The 25,495-nt window shown below is 43.7% G+C and overlaps 1 protein-coding gene across 4 annotated transcripts in view; it reads left to right on the forward strand.

Moving 5' to 3' along the window:
- The first annotated feature begins 7,273 nt into the window (after positions 1 to 7,273).
- Positions 7,274 to 25,495, forward strand: part of ZNF148 (zinc finger protein 148) — a 48,156-nt gene continuing 29,934 nt past the window's right edge. For 2 of the 4 annotated variants that reach the window (XM_039494849.1, XM_039494848.1), the window contains exon 1: positions 7,274 to 7,515. The gene's annotated coding sequence lies outside the window, so the exon portion shown is untranslated. Of the gene's footprint in view, positions 7,516 to 7,731; positions 7,778 to 19,313; positions 19,406 to 25,495 lie in introns of those variants that run through there. The other 2 variants (XM_039494850.1, XM_039494851.1) reach the window with 2 other exon arrangements.

The raw sequence follows: 25,495 nt of genomic DNA on the forward strand, positions 1-25,495 counted from the left end.
TTTGTTTTTGTGTGAGATTTAGTATGGGTTTAAAATACTCAGAAAAAATATATAATTGTTTATGTAGCATTTCACATTGTCAGGGATCTATACAAACATTGACTCTGATCCTGCAAATACTTGGTCACACTGAGTTCAGTGGGATTTCTCGTGTGTGTGGAATTGTGTGTTTGGAAGACTGAGACCACTAAGCAGGACTTCAGAGTCCACAATAAGCTCATGGAAAAGAGAGGGAGAGAGAAGTTGTATCCCCATTTTATTGATGGGGAAGCACAGAAACAAAAAGGCTAAATAACCTGGTCTTGATACAGAGTGAGTCAGTGGAACAACTCAGAATAGTAGAAATGATGCTGCAACTAAGAGAGCTAAAGCAATCCGTGATATCAGCAGGGCCCACAGGGGAGTATCAAGTACAAGTAAGCTGGCTCTGGGAGGGTCAGGGCTGGGGTGGGGGATGTGGGGTGCTGGCTCCGGGGAGGGGGCTCAAGGCTGGGGTAGGGGCTTGGGGTGCAGGAGGGGGCTCTGGGCTGGGGCAGAGTGTTGTGGTGCAGGAGAGGGTGCAGGCTCTGGGAGGGGGGGTCAGGGCTGGGGTGCTGCCTCCCACCAGGTGGCACTTACCTCGATCAGAGGCGCAGCGAGGCTAAGGCAGGCTCCCTGCCTGCTGCGGCCCCACACCACTCCCAAAAGGGGCCAACATGCCCTTGCAAACTGCCCCTCTCTGCAGGCACCGCCCCTAAAGCTCCCATTAGCCACATTTCCCCATTCCCAGCCAATGGGACTTGCTGGGTGCTTGCAGGCAGGACCAGCATATGGAGATCCCTTCTGGCTGTCTTCCCCAGGGATGTGGGAGCATGCTGGGCACTTCTGAGAGTGGTGTGGGGCTGCGGCAGGCAGAGAACCTGCCTTAGTGACAGGCAGCCCAGCTGTGGCCGGAGATCGCAATCGACTGGGAGAGTCCCTGGGATCAACCAGTTGATTGCAATCGACGGGTTGGTGTCCACTGGTCTAGACCATCAGAACAGTTCATGGATTAAAAAATTTCTGAAGACATTGTTTAAGACCAGCTATAACCCATCAATATCCTCCAAAGATCCCAGTTACTATTTTTATGATAAGGCAGCAAAGAATCCTGAGGCACCTTATAGACTAACAGACGTTTTGGAGCATGAGCTTTCGTGGGTGAATACCCACTTCACCCACGAAAGCTCATGCTCCAAAACGTCTGTTAGTCTATAAGGTGCCACAGGACTCTTTGCTGCTTTTACAGATCCAAACTAACAGGGCTACCTCTCTGATATTTTTATGATAGTTGCTGCTTCCTATCTTTGTCATTCACTCTAAACTTAAAAGGAAAAAGAATAGGCAATTTTAATCACTTTAAAAATAATAGTTACTTACTGTGGTTTATTATAAGCCCCTTGGAAACTTGGAACTGAAATGTTTCCTCCCATAGCATATGCACGTTAGTTTGCTACTGCTGTAGGGTTGCCCACGGCTGGAGAGATTCCGGTGGTATTCATTTTATTTTTTGGTGTTTTAAATGGTATTGAATTTTTTACCTAATGACAACATACAAATATTTCTATGGCCTTAACAAAATATTACACATGCAAAACCAACAATCCAATACAGTATCTTGGAAAAGTTTTATAAGGACACATTTGCCCTACTCTGTTTCTTATGCCTGTTTGCAATGTGTAATACCTTCCATCCAAGTAAGTATTTCAAAGTATATAAACATTAACAAGTTAAGCCTCACAACAGACCTATGAGTTGTGTAATTAACAACCTCTCTGTTAGTTTCCTTATCTAAAACACAAGGATAAGGCCTAAATTTTCAAGTGTCCACTAGTTACAAGTGCCCCAATTTTGAGGTGCCTAACTTTGTATGCCTCTAGCTTAGGGGTTCTCAAACTTCATTGCACAATGACCCCCTTCTGACAAAAAAATTACTACTGGACCCCGGGAGGGGGGACTGACGCCTGAGCCTATCCAAGCCCTGCCACCCTGGGGGCTTCAGCCCCAGGCAGGGGGCTGTAACATGAGCCCTGCCACCCACGGCTGAAGCCTTTGAGCTTGGGCTTTGGCCCTAGGCCCCAGCAAGTCTAAGCCAGCTCTGGTGGACCCCATTAAAACAGGGTTGCGACTCACTTTGGGGTCTCAACCCACAGTTTGAGAACCGCTGCTCTAGCCTCACTTTCAGAGGAACAGCACCACCTGCAGATCTCACTTCTATATTTGCAGGTGCTGAGCACCTCTGAAAAAGTGCCCCCAAAACAGAGATACCTGTAGTCAGTAGGCATTTGAAAATCTGGTCCTAAGTATCTTGCTCAAGGTCATAGAGGAAATGTTAGGTAACAGCCAAGAACAGAACCTGCTGACTCTCAATCCAGTGCTTTAACTACAAGATAATCCTTCCTCAAATTACACTATTAATTCCAAATACACTTTTGAAAAGCATCCTAGGAAAAAGTGTTGTGCTTACTCTGCTAGAGGCCTGTAATCCTGAAATGTATTTTAAAGTCAAGTTTCCAGTATTGAGGTTCTTTACTCCTTCCTTTTAAGGAGATTCAAAAATTTTGATAGGTAAAAATGAAGAGTTATGAAGTTAATTGTCTTTGAAGGAAAAAAAATCAATTTCATAAGTGTACAATTTTTCTTGGTTTCTATAACCCTATTTTTAGAACATCTAGTCTTTCATTTTGTTCAGCAAGCAAGTCAACCACAACTACTACTACTTGTGTTTGAACAAAATGGAAAATGACTGCTTGCAAAGTAGTCATACTTTATTAACTCCTTGCTTTGTTCTTACAGATCTATTACACAATACAATGCAATGACCAAAAGATTTAAATAAACCTGTGTGCAAAGAGCCAGCATAATACAAATCCTCAAACTTTGGCTTAACTTCAGTGATATTTTGTCCTTAGCAATGCATCACAATATAACCAGATGGCAAGATCTATGTCCCTGCAAAGAGAAGAGCTCATCTACTGAGGCACTCTGTTAACAGGAGTTTAAAAACTGCACAAAGCTGATAACACCTGCTGACTTCATGTGGAGATGCAGCTTGTTACACTACCAGAATATGGGAGAAGGGCATAAGCCTTACAGCAGACAGTGAGATCCTGTAGGACAGCCTAGCTTAGGGAGAAAACATGTTCTGCAGTTATTTGAATTATCCACTTTGTAGAATTTGGCTTTAGGGGTAAGTATGACCTTGCACAGCATGTGCAGATTTTAGTCCCATCCACAAAAACACTTAAGCACAAGCTTAAAGGTAAGAATGCACTAAAAGTGTTTTGCTAGACTGAGACATTTATTTGGAGCAGAATGGAAACATTTGCTCGTGGTCTCTAGATGTTTGACTGCCAGAGCAGGGTAGACAGACAAATCCACACACTGTTCAGGTGTACAATATCCATATTTGGGGTATTTACATGCTAAAATTCCAGCTTTCACATTTCTGAAGATATGGCCCACAACCCAAAGTACTGTACAGTGGTAGTCACAAAAATATTAAAAATATACTGAAGAAATTATTCACAGATTTTTAAAGCCAGAAGAGGCCATTATGATTGCCTAGTCTGATTTCCTGCATAACCTAGGCCCGGGGTTCTCAATCTTTTTCTTGCTGAGGCCTCCCTCAACATGCTATAAAAATGCCAGGGCCGGGGCGGGAGGGGAGAATACTCAGGGCTCCGGGGAGGGACCCTCAGCCATAGGCATAGTTTTATTTCTATTTTTTTTGGGGGGGGGAGAGAGGTAAGGGGTGGCAGGGCTCAAGCCAGGGGTCCAGGGGTGTTTTTCATCTTCGCTCCTTAAGGCAAATCCTGAATAACAAAGGAACACAGCAAGGAAAGTTAATACCAATTACAAAAGCTGTCTAGACTGTAGTAGAAACATCATATGGCACGTCCCGTCTTCCCAGTGGCTGCGAGAAAGTCGGGATACCTCACCTAACACAGGATAATATTTTGATGGCTGTTTTTTTCTGTAACTTTTCACTAGTTTGAGGATTTACTTTTTTTATTTAATGACTGGGGCTTCTATCTCTGTGCAATCCAGGGGAATGGGTTTGGGGGCAGTGGTTAAGAAAATAAGAGTATGGAGGACATTGGTAATCATAGTTTGCATGAGGAATATGCACATTGGTGGGAAAACTAAAACTGTAACTTCTGCAACACTTTGTTCCCATTGTGTATTTGTTGCTCCACCTTCCCCAATCCTTCATCTTTTGTGTATTTAGATTGTAAACTCCTTAGTGCCCAAGTCTTTATGAGCACCATGGGAGCTGAGCTGTGGCACGGGCACTTTAGGTGCTATTGTAATGAATATTTAATAACATTAAAATAAATGAATTTTGGCAAGGATGATATCAAGTGATACATTAAGAATAAAATGTTTTATCAAGAGAACAAATTATTTAGCAGATCCAAGATTCTGTGATCGATATCAATGAGTATTTCAAACTATTGGAAATACATTTCTTTTTAATCTCGCTCCAACCCACCTACCCACAAAAACTCTAGTTATTGAATGCTACCACATTTCAGTATAAAGTTGAGATGCACTGTCTCCTTCAGGTTAGGTCAAGTTATGTTCTAGCTCAACCAGAAGTTATGGGCTCGGTGCAGGAATTGCTGGGTGAAATTCTGTGGCTTAAGTCAGCGGTTCTCAACCAGGGGACTGTGAGCCCTTTCGGGGGGGCTGTATGGCCCAGTGGCTGAAACCTGGTGCCCCAAGCTCCAGTGCTGAAGTCGGGAGCGGCCAGGGCAGAAGCCGGCGCCCCCTGCCGAGAGCGGCCCAGGGCTGATGCCAGATCCTTCTCCCAACAGCAACCTTTAAAGAAAAGTTAAAGCTTAAAATAAGTGTACTTTTCATGACTGTGTGCAGTAGAAAGTATGGATGTGGATTCATATGACTTCAGGCTTGTCCTACTGTGTGATCTCTTCTGTACCATATTTTAAATGTATCTAAATAGTTAGTATGCAGGTAGCTGGCATACTTGCTGTTGCTCCTACTTCTACAGTTCTCCTGCCTTTTGGTGCTGCTGTTCCTACAGCTTTACCTGCACCTGGCTTTATTCTGCTCCCCGTGCCTGTAACTTCTCCAGGATTCTAGACAGCTGCTCTTGCAAGTTTGTAGTACTGAGGCTGCTTGGTGCTTCTGCCCTTACACATTTTTGACACCTGGACTCTGGCTTGTTGCTAATGCAGGTTTCTAGAGGGTCTGTATTTTTTGTCCCTGCCGGATTCCTATACCAAGAGCTCAGCTGCCCCCAGCATGTCCAACACCAAGGATCTCACTGCTAATACCCCTACGGATTTCCTGAATTCAAACATTCATTGCTACCACAGGGCCGCCCAGAGAGGGGGGCAAATGGGGCAATTTGCCCCAGGCCCAAGGCCCTGAAGGGGTCTCCACGAGAATATAGTATTCTATAGTATTGCAACTTTTTCTTATGGAAGGGGCCCCCGAAATTGCTTTGCCCCAGGCCCCCTGAATCCTCTGGGCGGCCCTCTGCTACCAGACTTGTAAGGTGCCTTGTCTACTTGGTACAGGTTTTTCTGTCCTTGAAGGCATCATACACCTAGACTGTGGGAACATCTGCCTCCTCAGATTTCCTGCATACAGGATACTCAGCCTTGCTACCTCTGCGGCCTTCCTGGAGACAGGGTGCTCAGAGCTGTACCTATTCCAACAGGTTTCGTGCACCCCCAATCCTTGGTGGGGGTGCTGCTGCTTTTGCTGATCTACACCATTCAGTTCTTCTGTTCCTGCAACTTCCTCCACATCCAATACCTTCTTATCTTCTCCGGCAGATATCTGACAGCAGATACTCAGTGCTGCCGCTCCTGCAGGTTTTCAGCACCTCTTTCCCTTAGGGCTGCTGTTTCTGCAGTCAGTACTTCCCATGCATATTTCCTCTACGCGGAGCCCTGAATACTGCTATCCCCATAGTTTCCTTGCACGCAGGGCACATACTGCTGCTCTTCCTGCAGTTCCATATTTCATTGTTGCTCCTACTGCTTTTCTTCACTTAGTGCTTGTGCACCCACGTTTACTGCTACTTCTCCAGGTTTCCCTACACCCAACACACTCACCACACTGTAGGTTTACCTCCACAGTTAACACTGCCATTGCTGTGAATTTCCCTCTACACATGGCAGTAGCTCCTGCAGGTTTCCAACAGGCTGGGCCACACCATTCCTGAAGGCTCCTTACACTTAGTGCTTTGGTTTATAGCTAGGGTGACCAGATGTCCCGATTTTATAGGGACAGTCCCGATTTTGGGGTCTTTTTCTTATATAGACACCTATTACCCCTCACCCGATTTTTCACACTTGCTGTCTGGTCACCCTATTTATGCCACACCATAGAGCACATGATGCTGTGGCCCACCACCACATATTTCCACACCTTGGGGCATCTAGTATTGCAAAGTCCGCTCCATCTCCCTGTAGCCTGGGGTGCCCTGCCCCTATGCACTACTGCAGGGCCCCCTCTTGCCCCTCCATACAAGGCCCAATTCCCAAGAGCCCACACCCACCCTATCCCCCACTGTGACCATTCCCCAGACACCCTCCACCCCCTAGAGTGACCAGTTCTCCAGACCCCACCCCCATCCCCCACGTATGACCAGCTCCCCACAGCCCCTCTGCTCCCCACTCCCAGTGTGATCAGTTCCCCAGACACCCCCGCTCCCTAGAGTGACCAGTTCTCCAGACCCCATCCCCTAGTATGACCAGCCCCCCCACTCCCTATCCCCCAGTGTGACCAGTTCCCCCGACACCCCCCGCCCCCTAGAGTGACCAGTTCTCCAGACCCCATCCCCTAGTATGACCAGCCCCCCCACTCCCTATCCCCCGTGTGACCAGTTCCCCAGACGCACCCCGCTCCCTAGAGTGACCAGTTCCCCAGACCCCATCCCCTAGTATGACCAGCCCCCACTCCCTATCCCCCGTGTGACCAGTTCCCCAGACGCACCCCGCTCCCTAGAGTGACCAGCTCCCCACACAGCCCCTCTGCTCCCCACCCCCAGCGTGACCGGTTCTCCAGACACCCCCCGCCCCCATCCCGCAGTGTGACCGGCTGCTCAGACTCCCTTCCCCTACCCGCATGGCCCAAGGCGGCCGGTTCCTCAGGCCCCAGCTGCCTCCATTCCGCCGCTCCCCAGACCCCGCTCCCCCGGAGTGCCGAGGTTCCCGCGCGCCCCAGCAGGCAGCCGAGGCTCCGTCCGCGGCTCTCCCCGGCGACTCCCAGGGCTCCGGCGCCTGGGCGGCTGCGGGTCCTCCCGGCGGTTTCCCAGCCTGCACCGCGGCGCGGCGGCGCTCTGGCCGGCCTGTCGCTGTCACCGCCAGGAGGAGGCCGACGCTGCTGCGCTCCTCGAGCCGCCGAGCAGGAAGGAGCCTTCGCCGCCGCCGAACTTTCCCTCAGGGCCCACCATGCCCGGGGCAGCGGCCCGGGGACTCTGAGCGCCGCTCCCGCCTTCCCCTCGCAGCGCCGCGGCCGGTAAGCCCCGGGGCGCGGGGCAGCTGGGTCGGCCCGGCCGCGCACGCACAGGGAGGAGGGAGGGAGAGGAGCTGGGCCTCGCCGCTCCCTGTGCGCGGCGCTGCGGGCCAAGCGGCCCAGAGGCTCTGCGGAATCGCGAGCGGGGCGGGGGAGGCCGGAGCCCCCGCGGGGCTGGCGAGGCCGGAGCTTGAGGAGGAAGAGGAAGAAGGAGGAGGGGGGGCGAGGAGGCTTCCACCCCGCTTTGTTGCTGTGGAGGGTGAATGTGAGGGGAGCTTCCTTCCGCCCCCCCCCCTTGATGCGGGCTGCGCTCGGGGCTTTCCCTGCCGGAGTCTGAGTTCGGGGTAGGAGGTGGAGTGAGAACTGCTGGGCTGCTGCTCCGCCGCGAGCCGGGCTCGCACTTGGGGGACTGACGGACAAAGACGGAGGAGTGAGATTCGGGGATATGGAGACAGGCAGACAGACCTAGAGACACCCCCCTCCCCCCACTGTCTATTGTTCTCGGGAAGGGGAGCTGCTGATTTGGGGATTTAATCTTCCAATGCGCGCCCCCCCCCTTTCTTGGCAGCTTTGCGAGTGGTCTCTCTAGTGTCAGGAGCTGCTAACAAGTGCTTGCTTGGAAGTCCTCACACAAGAGAGAGAAAAAAGGGGTGTCGGAGTTGTGACGGGTATTTAATTGCGATTTAAACTCCCCCCAATACTGCTGTCAGATCTTAGTTTGGATTAGCACAATAGTGAGTCTTTTTCTTTAACGGTGCATAGACATGGGCTAGACATCAATGTTGCAAATATAATGTATTCTGTTTAGCTAACCTTTTCCAATTTCATAAACCTTCTTGAGTTCTTTAATTGAGAATGCTGTATAATGATGTAAAGTATTATTATACGTAGAATCCAGTGAGCAAACTTTTAAGTTTGTTTCTCAACCCCACCTAGAATATGGCCATGGTTCATAAAGTAAAATGTATGTGATTCTGGAAAGCTAGAAGTTTAAGATGAGACTGAGGGAGATGGTGGTTTCACAACACATTGAAAAAAAGATTATTGGAAAGGCAAACTACATCAAATGAAAACTTTTTTATTAAAATAAAAACAAACCAATAAAGATTCCCTTTAATGTGCTAGATTAAGGCCGAGCCCAAGTACAAACTTTAACATTACTTTTCAAAGTCACCAGCAGTATGTACCTGGAGCTTGAGCTCTCTGAACACAGTGGATCATCCATGTTCAGATCTACTCCTTTGCTTGTCCCTACACTTCCCCTCCCTAGGTTTGGAGATCCGTGCCTGAGGAGGTAAAAGATGTTGAGGAATGGTATCATCCTATCCCACTTCCTGCAGGGAGTCATGTTATACTGGAGGTCAGACTAGAAGATCTAATGGTCCCTTCTAGCCTTAAAATGCTTCAATTTACAAAAAAAGTTTATGCCCCTTCAGGCTGCATTAACTCTTCTGTATTCCCTTGGCATCCTGTGGTACTCATGCATGCTTCCAGGGACAGCTGTCATTGAGGGAAGCCTGGACAGTGCCGGGGGGCCCACAGCCTCTCAGACATAGTCTTCTGTGGATCTAGTGGAATTTGACGTCTCTGGGTTGGAATCCTGTTGGTTTCACAGCAGGGACAAATGCTGATCTCCCAGGAATGGTTAGAGGAAAACTCCTCAAGATCAGCTTTACTAAGTCAGTCCTCCCCACCATAAAAATCCCTATCATGGGTTTTTATCAAGAAGTATTGCAGAATATTTATGTATTAAAACAAACAAGAAACAGGGACTGTTTAATTATAATAATTGTATTTTTGTTACTGATTTTTTAAAAGTGTTTTCTTCATAGTTGTGTAGAAATTCTAAAAAAATACAGTTATTTGGCCAATATAAGTTAAAAACAAAATAAAGAGACTAGTCTCCTTTATTTGACTATACAATGTAGCATTCACATTTTCTGCCCTCACCCCCTCAGGCAAAAGTCTGGGATAACAAGTGTATATGTAATATATATTTCTGGTGTGGTTCTTGATTGCTTTATTGTCTTGTATTTAATTTCTACCCTATTCCAAATTTAAGTCCCGATCCTGTAAACACTTAGAAATGCATTAATTTTAATGGAAAGTCTCTAATATAACAGATAATGATATTGTCAGTTTATAAGTCTAAATATTAGCACTTTATTCTGGAGGGAAAATGGCATTCTAAATCTATTGAAGTTGAAAACTGCTGCTTCTAATTTGTGAACTTCTGTGACAACAACATTAGTGGTGTTTTAAGACAATATTATGGACATAGTTTGACCCAGTGAAATATTATGAACTCAAATATAAAAGAACTGATTTGACAGCTCATGGACAGGACTGTGCACCACAGATTTGGTGATGTAAATTTGGAAATGGTGGAATTAAAGTTTTCAATTGTGAGTTCAGTCAGTTTAGACTAAGTTTCAAAACCCTAAAAGTGTTTTGGGGATGAAAATGTGATCAGTCACCATTTTTTAGTGTTTTGGAAAAATCCTGGACAGGGTTAACATTTTGCCTTCTACTGGAAATTAATTATGTCTATGGTGGCAAGGATCTTTTGTAGTTTTATTCCCCTGTGAAGAAGACTATTAAGTGTGCTATTGTTCCATTGTAAATATCTCCAGTTGAAACATTTATGTACTTAGGGCACTTAGGAAAGTTAAGGTGAATCAGTTAGAGATTTGAAGTCAGTGTGCATAAATCAGGGTGTTAAACTCCCATATGGAGGCTCCTACTCAAGAGTAAAATGGTTTTAAATTATAATGAACTAAGACCACCTAGTCCTGAATGAAAGCATCCACACGGGGGTTAAAATGATTTAATTTAGGATTATGTCTATACTTCAAGTGCTACAGTAGCACAATTGCGGTGCTGCAGCTATGCTGCTGTAATGTGGACACCTATTATAGTGAGGGAAGTGGTTTTTCCATCTCTATAGTAAATTCCCCCCATTCTGATGCTTTAGCTAGGTTCATGGAAGAATTCTTCCGTTGACCTAGCTGCATTTACAGTGGGGGGTAGGTTGACCTGACTAGGTCGCACAGGATGTGACATTTTTCACAGCCCTTAGTGATGTAGCTAGGTCAACCTAAGTTTTAGGTGTAGACCAGGACTTATGTACATGAACCTCACACTTTTAGTTGATTCACCTTAACTTTCCTGAGGGTTTGTCTACATGGTGTGGCAGTGCTCACCAAAAGGGTGTATGCAAATTGTACAGTGCTCTAATGTGTTGCATGCCAACTGTCCTGTGTAGACCTTGCTGACACATTGTAAAAGGTTCCTAGTGTGTGTCAATGTAGTGCTGTTTCAAACGAGACTGTCAGTGCACGCTAGGTACCTTTTAGAGCATGTCAGGAAGGTCTACACGAGGCAGTTAGAATGCAATACATTAAGCATTCTGCAGTTTACACACCCTGGTAATGCGCACTGCTGCACTGTGTCCACAAGTTTGAGTGTCCCTTTGTAGAAAAGCCCTTAGGCTGTGCATGCTTAGAGTAGCTTGCAGGAATGGGCTCCTAATTCCAGTTTGTCAGAAATATTGTCAGATAGATTAGGCTTAATTTAGTTTTGGTTTTAAAAAATGCAACCTCCCCCTTTAATATTAAGAAACGTGTTTTTGTGACATTAAAGATACATAAATAAATTACAAGTTTTCTCTTTGGGTTTAAACATTATCCTGCAATGTTTGCTGGTTAGCATTGTTCAGGAGAACCTGAAAGTGAAACTGACATGTCTATTTGTATTGTTCAAACTGAGTGAAGGGCTAAAATTAAATCAGCAAATTAAATTATTTTAGTTGAAATCATCTAAATTGTTACGTTTTTCATTTGACTAGACGTTTTAATGAAAGCTGCCTTCTCAAATCGCCACATAGTGATTGGAGAATAGACTAAGGCCCTTAGCATGCAGTCTGATCTGTGTAGGTGGACGCTTATGCTCAAATGAAGTCCCACTGAAGCTACTGAGTCTCCACATGGACATACTGAAATACAGATAAAGACCTTTGAACAAATAGTGAATCCCCACATACAAATTGCTTGATGTCCCTAAAGAGCAGAAAGTTAACTGTTGTCAGCAAGGCACAAACCATTGGCCCCAGCTATTAACTCTGGAGTGAGCACTCTTATTAGAGAGTTTTTCACAACATTTATCTTCAGTTACACAGATTCTGTCAGTTACTTTATTTTAGTACTTTCCAGTGAAGTTAAAAACACTATCCCATCTGTTTAGCTCATTAGTACTATATATACATTCTAAACATTCAGTTATTTTTAGGGTTTTTTAATCTTCATATTTATATAGCAGAGTGTCCTTTTATATATTAGCAACAATGCTTTAAGCTACACGTGCAATAATTAACATACCGCTTGAACATATCTTACTTACATGTAGTACACAATATGAAATAACATATTCAAAAACTATTACAATAGGATTTGTGATTAAAAAATGTGATCTTGAATAGATTGCATAATGAGATTTTTTCATATGTAGTCAGCAGTTCAAATAATATATCAGAAAAACTTAAAATTATTTTCTCATATTGCTTGGTGTGTGTCTTGATTTTTTTTTTAATTTTTTTTTTTAAATGTGCAGAAAGAAGATTTACCTTCCTTTGGAAATGCACTGAGAAGTATATCATACAGAGTGATAGATCTACATACGCATATATTTCTAACGATATTTTTAATGTATTGAAATGATTCTGGTAACCCAATCTACACAATGTCTGGAATTATCTATTAAAAAAAATCAGATAGTACTTTTGCTCTAAAATTCCTATTTTTTCAGCATTTATGCTTAGGCTATTGTCAGACAGGGCTGGATTAACCTTTTGTGGGCCCTGGTGCCAAACATATCTGTGGGCCCCCATGTAGTCATTGTGGGCTCCAAGTGTAGGCCTGGTGTGGCAGTGCTATTGGTGCCATAGTAAGAAGTGAAAACATTATCTACTACCTGGTACTGAATCTCAGAGACATTTTTCATTTTGATCACACACCTCTGCGTGACTAGATGCATTGCCACACACAGCACCCTCAGCCCCCAGTTTTTCTCATTAAGCTGTATATAAATGTGGGTTTACCAGTGTCCATAGTAAGCAGTAATTTCACAGTGATCAGGGGAAACTCCCCACAGATTTATCTCCTTCCTTATTCCGACCTTCTGTAGCCATGTCTCCAGTACCACCCCATGTCAGCAGTCACTGTATGTGGTTCTGGTCTCAGGTCAATAAAGTTGCACAGCCAGCAGGTACCTGATCAATTCTGACAAATCCCTTCCTCAGCACTCATCCTGCCATTTGAGCAAGCCACTTGCAAACACCATTTTCCCAAAGTGAGGACTTAGCCCCTGGGAACCTGAAGTCACCAGCCTTTCTCCCTCTGCTCCCATCCACTACTTGGTCACCTCCATCTCTCCCTGTGCTTGTTTCCCTGTTACCTTGGACATGCTCCCTAGCCAGCTGGGGCTGTTCTCCCCCTGCAAGCCTGATCTGCTTCCTCTTTCCCTGCTCCAGTTGGAATTGGAAGAGGTTCAGAAAAGGGCAACAAAAATTATTAGGGGTATAGAACGGCTTCCATATGAGGAGAGATTAATAAGACTGGGACTTTTCAGCTTGGAAAAGAGGCAACTAAGGGGAGATATGATAGAGGTCTATAAAATCATGAGTGGTATAGGGAAGGTAAATAACGAAATGTTATTTACTCCTTCTCATAATACAAGAACAAGGGGCCACCAAATGAAGTTAATAGGTAACAGGTTTAAAACAAACACAAGAAAGTATTTTTTCACACAACGCATTGTCAACCTCTGGAACTCCTTGCCAGAGGGTGTTGTGAAGGCCAGTACTATAACGGGGTTCAAAAGGGAGCTAGATAGATTCCTGGAAGATAGGTCCATCAATAGCTATTAGCCAGGATGGGCAGGAATGTTGTCCCTAGCCTCTGTTTGCCAGAAACTGGGATTGGGTGACGGCATGGATCACTTGATGATAACCTCTCTGTTCATTCCCTTTGGGGCACCTGCCATTGGCCACTGTCAGAGGACAGGATACTGGGCTTGATGGACCTTTGGTCTGACCCAGTGTGGCCATTCTTATGTTCCCCATGACATTCCTTTCCTATAAGTGACCTCTGTTCCTTGAGATTAATTCCAGTTTCTTTATCCTCCCCCTGTAGTCACAGAGCCACCTGCAGCTTCTCAGACTACAGCCATGGGCCAGCCTTAGAGAGCTGCAGCTGCTAGCAAGGGAGGGGTGACAATCCCAAGGCTGAGCATCCATGAACCTTGCAGTGGCAGCACTAGGGGTTCTAAATCCTCAGCGCTGGCCCTAGGCAGCTGCAGAGTCGAGTTAGGTGCTTCCCTTCTCTAGGCCATGGCTTTAAGTACCTGAGATGCCCATCACCTGCAGCGGAGACCACCAATTCCCACTCACCCCTCAGCTAGCAGATAGTCAAGCAGAAAGTACAGCCTGAATGATTTTGGAGGCTGGAGTGCCAGGAGGTTCACATCCCTGAGCAGCGGCTCTGCAACAAGCTCATGTGGCCCCCCTCTGCTGTGGGACCAGGATCCTGTGAAGACAGTGGAGTTACCCTGTGTATAACCAGTCCTGTCCAAAGCCTGTTGAAGTGAGTGGGAGTCTTTTCATTGTCTTTAATGGGCTGCGTATAGAAGCAAAGGATCCTATTCTAGACTCTAGGAGCAAAGTGTATTCTATGCTGCACTGGTTTACTATTGTAATAGGAAGGTCTCACATTAACTAGTGAATAAGCAACACCTCCTACAGCACCTAACTTTTTCTGATGGGCCTCCTGCCCAATTACTAAATGTAAACCTGTTTAGCTTACAAGGGATGAACATATCAGGTAGTATGGTTACAAAAGCAAGGCACTTCTGAATTCCAAAGTAGGAATTTTGTATGTGCACAGAACACGCACAGGATTGGTTCCTGCATGGTTACAGAGCTGCAGGCAAGTGGAACAATTTTCAGCTTGCGTGATTGGAGGATATCCGGATCCATATTATAAGACTGTCCTACATAAATGAGGAAAAGTTGAGGTGCCTTTGTTATTCTTTTCTTCCACTCTTCTTTGCTGTGGGGAATTTGCCAATGCAATATTACTGTCTTCTTTTTAAACAAACAAAACTAAAAAAAATGGCACTGGCTGTTGAAAATAGCAATTCCAGTCCTTGTTAGCAGTGGGAAGACCCCAGCATTTGTTGCTCAATTTTATCCTACTTTTTCTACACCAAATTACAGTGGATCAGTATATTTGATTTGGGAGAAATGAACAAACAGCTGCCCAATTGAGCTTGAGCGCTCCTGAATTTTGAGAGTGTTCAAATCAGGAAGGCATGTGCTAGATTCCCTTTCTTAATATTGGATAAATCTGGAAAGGAAAAGTCAGTTTCTGCTTCCATGGCTCAGATGTGGAAATCCTCCTGCATGCCTGGTACTGTACCTAAAGCTGCCCAGGTCCTCCAGTAGAGTCTCTCCTCTCTTACTTTTCATTTTCACTTCTCCTGGTGGTATCCCAATACCTCCCTTGCTAGGCTTCAGATAGAGAGGTGCGTTGTCCATTCATTTTACCCAGTTCCTTCTTTGGGGGCTGCCAGGCGAGGTCACACTAGCATCCCATATCCAGTCTGGGGAAGTCTTCTGAGGGTGATAGCTGGACCAAAGCCTTCTACTCCTCGGGCATACTTGTTCCCCATTCACAGGGTCACCCCCTTCTAGCAGCCAGCTCTCCATTCACAGCAAGCTGCAGCGCATGGGGTCTTAGCTTCCCTACTCTTTCCCCCTCCCTTTCCTGTTGATAGCAGCCAAGGGAATGCTGGGAAATGTAGTTCCTTCCCTGCTCCAGGGCCGGCTCTCTAGGCAGGGAGCTGGCCAAGGAACTACAGCTCCCAGGGCCCCTTGGGTTTTCAGCTCCCATGCTGGATCCCTGCTGCTCCAAGGCTCTGTTTGTGCAGTGCTGCGAGAGGGGAGGAAGTGAGTGTTATGGGCCCCCTTCTGAGCTTGGGCCCGGCACTATGGCGCCATTGGTGCCATGGTAAATCCAGTACTGTTGTCAGATTTTTCTTATGTTCAGGAATACAGTATAATTAAGTAGCAATTTTTACTAGTGATGAAATATATTTAGGTTTTAATATGCTTTCAGCATTTTATTGAGTTTTGGAAAAATAATGTGGGAAATTGTTGTTTAACTGTATATCCTGTATGTATTGGTCTGATTTTGGAGCTAGTCTTCTGAACTGTTTTTATTGATAGTTTAGTATTACAGTATCTGCATCTTGTCACAATTTGTACAGAGAACTTTTAAGACAGTGCGGTCTGATTCTTCTTTTATGGCTTGGATGACATTTTTATAAGTGCAGAATTAAATAGTCTGATGATAGAATGAAATCTGTGTGGGCAGAAGATCCAACCTGCAAACAGCAGAAGGATATAATTTGTGAGCAGCCTATCAAGTATAAACTGTCTATATCTCTAGCACTGAAAAATCAAGAAGCATGTAAAATGACTGTAAAAATAATTCCTTGGAATAGCAAGTTATTTTAATAATGCATAAAGTTGTTGTAATGATTGTATGGATAAACTCTCTAAAGTGGGAGGCTATATGCAATTTTAGAACAAAGCTGCATACACATAGGGTAAAAATATGCCCATTCTTAAAAATTGCAAAGATTATCTTAATGCTCTTGTAATATTCCACAATGTCTGTATTAACTTTTTATTACTGATGTTTCCCAAAATAGAATATAAAAAAAATTGTCAAATGGAACAGTTTACAGTAAAAGTAACATCGTGATTGGATAATATTACATTATTGAAAGAGGTGGAGTGAAGAAGATTGTTAGCTGGCAGATGTGATGTAGTTGTGCATTCACTAAATATTTGAGAAAGGGAAGACAAACCTTTTTTACACTATCAAAATTGCAGCTTCTAAATGGCTGTTTTTCAGAAATGTCAAATACATTTATATTTTTGCAAGAATTGGAGTTGAGGGTGGGAAAGTTCTGGTGTACTCCAGACAAGTATAACTTACTCCTGTACCTAGTAATCCTCAATTCCCTTGCCCTCTCTGATCTGTTTCTGCCACAGACATAGTAAGTGGGTTACATATTGGCTCTTCATTTGCCAGTATACTGTATGATTGTCTGGTCCGACTCTGACCCATCATTCTTCTGCCAGTGTCCCTAGACTGCCTCCTCCTCCTTTTCTTTATCCCAAACTCATGGAGATCACTGGCCTAGGGTTTTGTTCATTGAGTGTTGCAAATATTCAAAAATTATAGGGGAAGAGGTGCTGTTACTAAGCTGCTTGGAGAAAGATTGAGATCTGTAGGTTATGTGGGAGGGACTAGAGCAGCCTTTGCTGCCATTGTGCTGTCTTTTGCAAGTTTCACAGTGGTAGGATGGTAAAATGTATGGATTTTGCTTACAACATACTGATCCTAGGAAAAACAAATACGGAGTGTCATTGAGGCCAAGAATTTAACAAGTTTCAAAGAGGGACTGAATGTTTATATGGGTAACAAACTACCCAGATTTTTGATACTCTTTTTGTAAGAGAGAGAGAGAACCTCATGTTTCAGGATTTAAGACAATGTCTAACCATTAGGGATTAGAATGAAACCTTCACCGGGCACATTATGCACAACTATCTACTGCACCTTTCTGAGAAATGCCTGATGTTGGCCGCTGTTGGGGCTAGGATATTGGACTAGATGGAGCACTGTTCTGATCCAGTGTGGCAGTTCTTTTGGAACAATATGTGCTTGTGGCTGCTGTTAAGAAGGACTGATTTCATAGATCCTACCAGGGACACTAGTGGACCCAAATAGATTTCAGAGTTCTCCAAGAGAAAATATGCTACAGCCAGTGGCCCTGTCTGTTGATGGCCTATTATGATATCCTGATTGTCATCTGCTCTTGATCGTTGTTATGATGGTTCTTAATACAGGTCACCTTGCTATCTTGAGAGCCTGTGATAAGTGAGATGGATGGCAAAAGTCAAGCTCTTAGGTTGCATCATTTGTAGCGTTGAGCGTTTCTAAAGTCACATGGTAGGTATAGTGAATGTGAAAAAAGCAGTTTTCTTGTCTACCATTATGTCCATAAAATTGCCCTGTAACAGAATTGTTCAGGGTAGTTGGCAGTTTGGTATATCCTAGCTGACTCATTTTGCAAAGATAATCTAATGTTTTTTCTTGCTGTGAAGTGATTATTTATTTCATGGACATGATTTATTAGATTCAGAAGTGATGATCAGTCCCCATTGTAATCAAATGCAACAAAATCTCTGAATGAATTTGGGCCATTACCACTTGCTTGTTTTCTAGAAGTGTGTGAGGAGTATTGGCCTTCAACCTGCATGTGATCTCATTCCACTTTGGTAGAATCCAGTGTGGGTACTGAGTCAATTTTTGTTTGAGATTGTTAATATATTTATATAGGAGGGTAGGTTGTCACCTTTCCTCTAGGAGAAAATGGTGGTTAGGCCTTGCATAAGAAGCCAAGCTTGCCAATTTTAGTCCTGTGTGAATCTTCATTGGGGCAGCAGATGGGTTGCAGGGGTGTGTATGTGGTAGGGATGCTGTTGATGTGTGGAGGCCATGAGGAAGCTAGGTAATTGTTTTGTGGACCTTGTGAAAACCACATGGCTTCTTCTTCTCCCATGCAAACTTCATAATCTCCTGTAATACCTTTAAAATGGGTTGTCTAAATTACCTTTAATGTAATTAAAAAAAAAAGTATGTTAATGCCACAGACCACGTATACCATATTTGAAGTTGAAAGTTGTTTTGGGGGTAAAGTAAGGCTTATGATGGAAAACAAGTCTGAACCTTACTTATGGTGCAGATGCCACCAACCCATAATCAGTACTTTGGTCAAAAGGTCTTATTTTTAGAATTAAAACTTGGTGTAACAGAGTCCCCTGTGGTTCCTCCCACAGATGGTAGGAGAACCTGACCACACCCAGTTATTTTCACTGGGTGGTTCCAGCAGAGGCCCTGGTTCCTTACTACTTGCAAGGAGGGGTGGAAGGGCTGTCCTTTGTGAGCCTTCTTAAGTCTCTCCGGATGGGGGATCGAAAGAAAAGTCACAAACCCCAACACATTTGAGGGTACCCCCATTCCCAGGGCCTCTCAAAAAGTGAGATGGGGAAAAGTCCACAGTGCTGCCATTGATCCAGCACCTGCATAGTGAGTTTTGAGAAATCTCACTGGCTGGGCTTCTGAGTCAGGCTTAGTGTGTCTGACTTACCATGGGAGTTTGCTGCACTCTCAGTAGGGTCAGGGTGAAGGTCTCCTGGCTGGGAGTTCCCTTTGTGACTTTAGGAGTCACTTCTGCAGTCTGCTGCTTAGGGCAATTCCCTCCTCATCCCCACAATAGCTGGCTGCCGTTTCCTCCCTTTTAAAAGCCTCCTTCCTATTATACAAGATTGACAGGGCCTTGGTGGGAGGGCTAGCCCAGGCAGCTCCGAGGGCCTGTCTTGGACCTTCCTTATCCGTGTGAGGTCTATGTACACCCCATCAGACTTGGTATTTATATACAAGTTGATGATTTATCCAAAGAACTAAATAAATTAAAATGTATTTCTAGCTCAAATTAGTTGATTGACATGAATCTTCAGTGCATTTTATGCAATGTGGTATTATTCAAGGTCTACACTAATTAAACAGTGTTTTCATTCAGCATGGGAGAAGCATGCAGGGGGCAGCATTAGGAGCTCAAGTCATCTTATGTGGTGGGGATGATGCACTATGGTGCCTGGAAGGTATTTTATATTCATTCTGGCTGACAGCCAGCTTTGAAAATCTGAGCCTCTGACCTTCTGATAAGTCGAGTTTTGAAACAGCATCACCAAACAGCTCAGGTAAGATTGTATTTAGTACTTTTACAACTTGAAGGGTTTGAGTTTAACCTAAAGCAAATTATTTACTCTTGAGAGTGTGGTGAGAGTGTTTTTTGTCTGCATTGTTGGTCTCGGGGAGGATGGCAATCCTTTGGCCAAATAGCAAATTTTTTGAATTCCCAGGTGGAAAGGTGTCCCAAAACGCCTTTTTTGCAAGACAGTCATGACTATTTCTTTCAGACCCTTTGGATAAATGCCTTTTTTGTGACTCCTAGACAACCTTATTATTTTGTTACTTCTTATTTGTAATCTGGTAGTACAGTGTGCTGGACAATGTCCACATGCTTGCTTACACCCACCAACACATCATGCACAGGGAAGTAGTCTATGTCCTGAGAGCTTGGTATCTGAGAAGACAAGCAACATACAAAGGGTAAGGGGAAGGCATATACAGTTTTTATGAATATTATACATTACACTACATATTTTTAAATTTAAGAAATGTATATCAGCTATATCTAACTGCCCAGAAACCTAACCGTTATTAGGTGGTCAGCTGTTATATGCTTTATGGAATTAATATCTGGAATTACTGCATTACACTCTATGTAGGCTCTGAACACCATATAGAAGCTATAGCATGTGTTGAATGTGACTGTGGGACATTAGTCAGAGTGTATATATTACACCAGAATTTAGGGTGGGGGGATCGATCTAAGTTACGCAGCTTCAGCTACGTAAATAACATAGCTGAAGTCCACATACTTAGATCTACTTACCGTGGTGTCTTCACTGTGGTGTGTTGATGGGAGACGCTCTCCCGTCGATTCCCCTTGTGCTTCTCGTTTAGGTGGAGTACTGGCGTTGACACTAGAGTGATCGGGGCCAGTTTATCGCATCTATACAAGACACGATAAATCAAACCCGCTGGATCAATCACTGCCCGTCGATCGGCTGGTAGTGTAGACAAACCCATAGTTTCCTGCCTTTTTTGTGATGTTGGTTGCAGTGACCGTATTACACCAATTTTGACTTGGTGGTGGAGTCCCCTTGGCTGTTAGTGGTAGGAGGTTTCCAAGTCAGTGCAGATGATAGTTCTTAATTATTGGCTGTGAGTTCATGGAACCAGTGTCTTTCATCAATTTGTCCCTGATAAGTACAGGGAGTACACACAGAGATGAAAACATACTTTTGCCTTGTTTTTGGATCAGTCCAAATGTCTGTTCTTCTGTATTCTGACACTTAATTAGTGCAGACAGTGATCAGGGTACCAGTGCCACTAAGGTCAAGGCTCAGTTTCAGTGGTCCTTCCCCAGAAAAGTGCCTGTTCCAGAGACCTGTTAGAGTGTTCTCGCCTGAATTGCCATTGAGTCATTTCTGAAGTGGGTTAATGGATTAGTATAAACGTGTTTCCCATTGCCATTCATGAAATGGCTCCAAGACATCCTCTCTTTTTGTATCATCCCTTTGGCTTGATTTAATAATAGGCCTGAGTAATTAAAAAGTCAGGGAGAAGACTGAAGTCTGGTGAAGGCCAACCCACTTGGAGTCTGTGATGAAGGCCAATAGGTTTTTCTTTTTCTTAAAGTTCTCTTAGTCTAGACTAGAGTGAGGAATTATCTGGCAGAACTAGTTTGGGTTGTTGGTAGTCTGGTGAATACAGCATGCCAGTGACCCATAATGGATTCAGCAGTAGTTTGCTCTTAACACTTTTTCCTCAATCTTTGGACAGTAGTTCAACCAGGTTAGAAAAGATTGGTTTATGACTGTGGTATCAATATCTAAGATGAACAAGATGTCTGTACCCAGTCTGTCCTGGCTGAGTTTCAGATTCCAAGATCAGAATGGTTCTCAGTGGGTTTATTCTGACCACAAATGTCATGTACCTCTTTTGCTGCCAGTGGGTTAGTGATGGGCTTGCTGGTAATAAATGTCAGTGATTCTGTTTAAGTTAATAAGGTCTTGAGTGTGGTTAAATGTATGAAGGTGTGGGCCTTAATTTAAAAAAAAATCTGGATTGTTCTGGCAGTTTTGCCTGGTTTCTAATTTTTCATGTTTGGGAAAGGTTTTTGAGAAAGGCATGACTTGGGTGTTCTGTTCCCACCAGTCTGTGGTTGATTAGTTATTTTATTTCTTTCAGTCTGTGTTCAGACTGTCTTGTAATACAGACACGTTCTGATCAACTTGCTGAATGCTCTAATGATCCTTGCTGATAATGTTAGATACTGACAGCAGCCTTTGACACAGTTGATAGCATGGAGTTGGTGGCCAGGCAGCTATTCCTGATTGTGTTGAGCAGAATTGTTCTTCAGTCACTGAGTTCCATAACTGGAAGAGGGATTTCAAAATGTGGTGATAGACATTTTCTCATCATCATTACTTAACGCTCTTCTTTATGGAGTGTTGCAAGGTTCTCTGCCCCCTGTTATTCATTATGCATAAAAATCAGAAGGGGTTATCATAATGGAATATTCCCTGAGATACCTCTAGGGCTGATACTCATTTTAATGTCACCTTTACTATTCTCTCCTCTTGAGGTTCTTATACAGCTCTCATCATCATAGTGTCTTATCACCTTCCAGAAGTGCATTAAAATCATGATTAATAACTGTCACTTGTGTTTCTCTCTTCCTCTCTCCAGGAGAGTGTTGTACAGGAATTTTTAATTTCTATTTTATTTTAATATATGTACACTGTACTGTGTGTTTACATTAATACAAGCAAAGTCAAATAACTTTTTCCTTGTTCTTGTAGTGGTAATAGTGAGGTTTATGGCCGCTCTTAGTTATTGTGGGAATTTATTCCACAATCTTGGATGGGCCCCTGAGATAGTTCTTTCTCCTGCCCATGCAAGCTGTACCTTTACTGTAGACAATTGCAGTTCTGTTGTGCCTGAGGAGTGGAGCTGTCAGCTGTGGTCCTCACTCCAGAAATTTAGAGGGGCTCTTCTAGGTATCCTGGGCCCAGGCTGTTGATGGTCTTGAGGATCAGGACTGAGACCATGAATTTTGTATTCTTAGGAAACAGTGTAAAGAACAGAGGCCAGGGTCCTCAGCTGGTCTCATTCTTACCCCCACTTGTTGTTTCTATCCCCACCTCCCAATCCAAGTGTCCTTGCTCAGACACTCCCAGTGCAGATAGAAGTCTGTTGAGCATGTACCAACTGAATTTTTTCAGAGGATGATAATTTGACCAAATTTGTGTGGATTTTCATGGGATATAAGAACCTGCAGGACTAGAACATGGGACCATGAGGTTCTGGGTTGCTGACACTTCCTCATTGCAATGGGAAGCTTAGGCTGGATTTCTGCTGGAGGACACTGTGAAGCTAGACACTGCAGAAAGTACCACTGAACAGGGCCTGTGTGGCTGCCTCCCTCAGTCCACTGATTGTTAGTATATCAACTAGGAAGCCATCTTGGGGAGCAGCCTGAGCAACAATGCAGACCGCCTCCTTGCTTCTGCTCCAGACCTTGCCTTGCTGTGGACCGTAGTCTCCAACTTCTGACCCTGGTTCATCCCCAACTCTGCTTTTTGCCTGGCCCCTGACCCTGACTCCCTAATATCTTGACCTGGCCACCCATTTCCTGAATGCAACTTGGTAACTGATGGATGCACACAGGCCACCTGTGGATGGGCCCTGACATGGGGGTGGAAAAGGCACATCCCTGATACAAAAGCCATCCCCTGCCAAATTCCAAGTTCCTTCTCCAAAAGATGGGGTCATTAGAGCTTTTCAAAGAAAAGGTCACTAGAATTTTTTAATATGGGCAAAAGAATATGGACAAATACAATGGGGTATTTTTTCTTTGGCCTTGCTCTCAGAAACTGCTGAACTGTTTTGGCTGAAATAGTAAAAAAAAAACAACCCCAAACAAAAAACCAGACCAAACCAAAACAAAAATTCAGCCCCTGGCAGACATCTGGCATGGAAAATTTCATCCAAAACAGCTGAAGTTTGGCAAAGATATAAGCAAGTGAAAACAGAGAAGTGTCAGGCAACCTTAAATATAGGCAGTGCTACTATCCCACCTATAGTAAAGCTAAAGCTAGAGCTAAGACTTCTTAGTGTTTAAGTTTCACAATGTAAGGACACAGATACCATATGTAGTCTATTCATTTCAATTGTACAATAATAGAAATTCTAATGGGTTTTTGAAATATTGCATTTATTAATGTTGCACAGAAGCTGATAATACAGTGCCACAAGATTCATGGACCTTTCCAGTTCAGACAGTAAACAAATGTTGCATATTTTATTTTCATCCATGGTTTTTTGAATGGCTAAAGTGTGGTTGCCTCTCTGGTTTGTGGTTTTTAACTTGCTTTGTTGCTGAAGTAATATGGAAAGCTTTTTGAGACTTGTGTTCAGTATTGTTACAGTATGATTATGATAAATGGTCAACTAATATAGAATTTAGAAAAAGCAGGAAGTTCTAGACTATGGCTCTAAACCTCTAAAGATTTTCACACGTGCGCTGTGAGGAGTCCCACATTTTAATGTGGCTATTCACAGTGCACAAAGTTAAGCATATAGGTACATCTTTGCAGGATCAGGGCCTATATTGGCACAAGTTCAGCAACATAGTTATTCACAGGGGCATATGCTGAATGATCTGAGTCTTAAGAGGGTTTCAGTCATATGGTACAGTTAGAATTCTCTAATTTCATGATCTGTCAGCTTTTTTTCTGTGTGTTGATTTATGTTTGGTAACTTTCTTTGCAATTCAAAACTCAACAGCTATAATTTATTACCATGAGTGATACTTTTCTTAATTTCTAAGGAGGGTTCTGCTGATAGTATTGTTTTATTAATACGAAGGATAAAAATACAACATGTTAAGCACTTATAGTTTTTGAAGCATTATTAGGTCATTTTGCCATCTCTCTTTTTGTTAGCATAAAGAATTGCAGGAATATTGCCCTATTTCCTCCTGTAAAAAATTCTAATGGTTACGTTTGAGAATTTTAAATACAAACCCTCTGCTGGTGTAAATTTTGGGCTAGGTAAGGTTCCTACACCAGTCTTACCTTTCCTACTCACCAGTGTACATACAGTTAGTGTTTGACTGAGTGGTTCTGGCAAAATAGGAACACAGACACAAGAACAAGACATGGAATAGCCTATGGAACTGGACTGGAGGCTTTTGTTTGTTTGTTTTTCTTACCTGAATTTTGTGATTGATTTATTTAAATCTTCCACTTGTCTTTTGTTGTGAGTGTGTGATCTGTTGCTGGTACTTTTTTTTTTTTTTAATGAGGCTTCAGCAAAAGTTGCTTATTTGGGAAGGTTTTTATCATACCTGTGTAATTATACTGGTATAGTTATACTGATATAACTTATTCTAGAATAAAGGTGACTTTTTTTGGTTTACCTTAACCCTCTTCGAATTAGTGTAAGCCTGGGTTCTCACACTTCATTGCATCACAACCCCCTTCTGACAACAAAAATTGCTACACGACCCCAGGAGGGGGGCCTGAGTCTGCCCGAGCCCTGCTGCCCTGGGTGGTCTGGGGAAGGGGGGGGCAAAGACAAAGCCCAAGGGCAGCAGGTCTCAGGCTTTTGCCTAGGTGGTGAGGGTTAGGCTTCAGCAAGTCTAACACCAGCCCTGACGAAAATGGGGTCACGACCCACAGTTTGAGAACCGCTGATGTAAGCTAAACTGAAAAAAGGCATTCTTCTATGGGAACCAGAACACAGGGAGTTGTCCTGGTATAACTATATCTGTTTAAATTCACACCTTAGCTTATGTGTAACTTTTCCATGTAGACAAGCCCAAAGAATAGACGACATGCCTGGAAATGACGTGCCAGACGACATGTCTGGAAATGTTGCACCAAAATTCGTTAAGCTTCCTCGGTTTGCTATTTGCATGAGTCGACTCAGCACAATTTTCTGCTGGGGGACAAAACACTAAACCTTTTTCCAAAGATTGTTGTGGGAGATAGGATACAGTGGGAAGAACCATCACACTTGTATTTTCTAGCTTCAGGTATTTGTTTCCTTGAAAGCTTTTTTTACCTTTAGCTTGGTCTAAAACAATACCCAACAAAAAATGAGAAGTTGCATTTTGAAGAAGCAACATTATCAGAGTATTTCTATTATGGGGG

This window comes from Mauremys reevesii, linkage group 11 (assembly GCF_016161935.1).
Source record: "Mauremys reevesii isolate NIE-2019 linkage group 11, ASM1616193v1, whole genome shotgun sequence".
Taxonomy (NCBI): domain Eukaryota; kingdom Metazoa; phylum Chordata; order Testudines; family Geoemydidae; genus Mauremys; species Mauremys reevesii.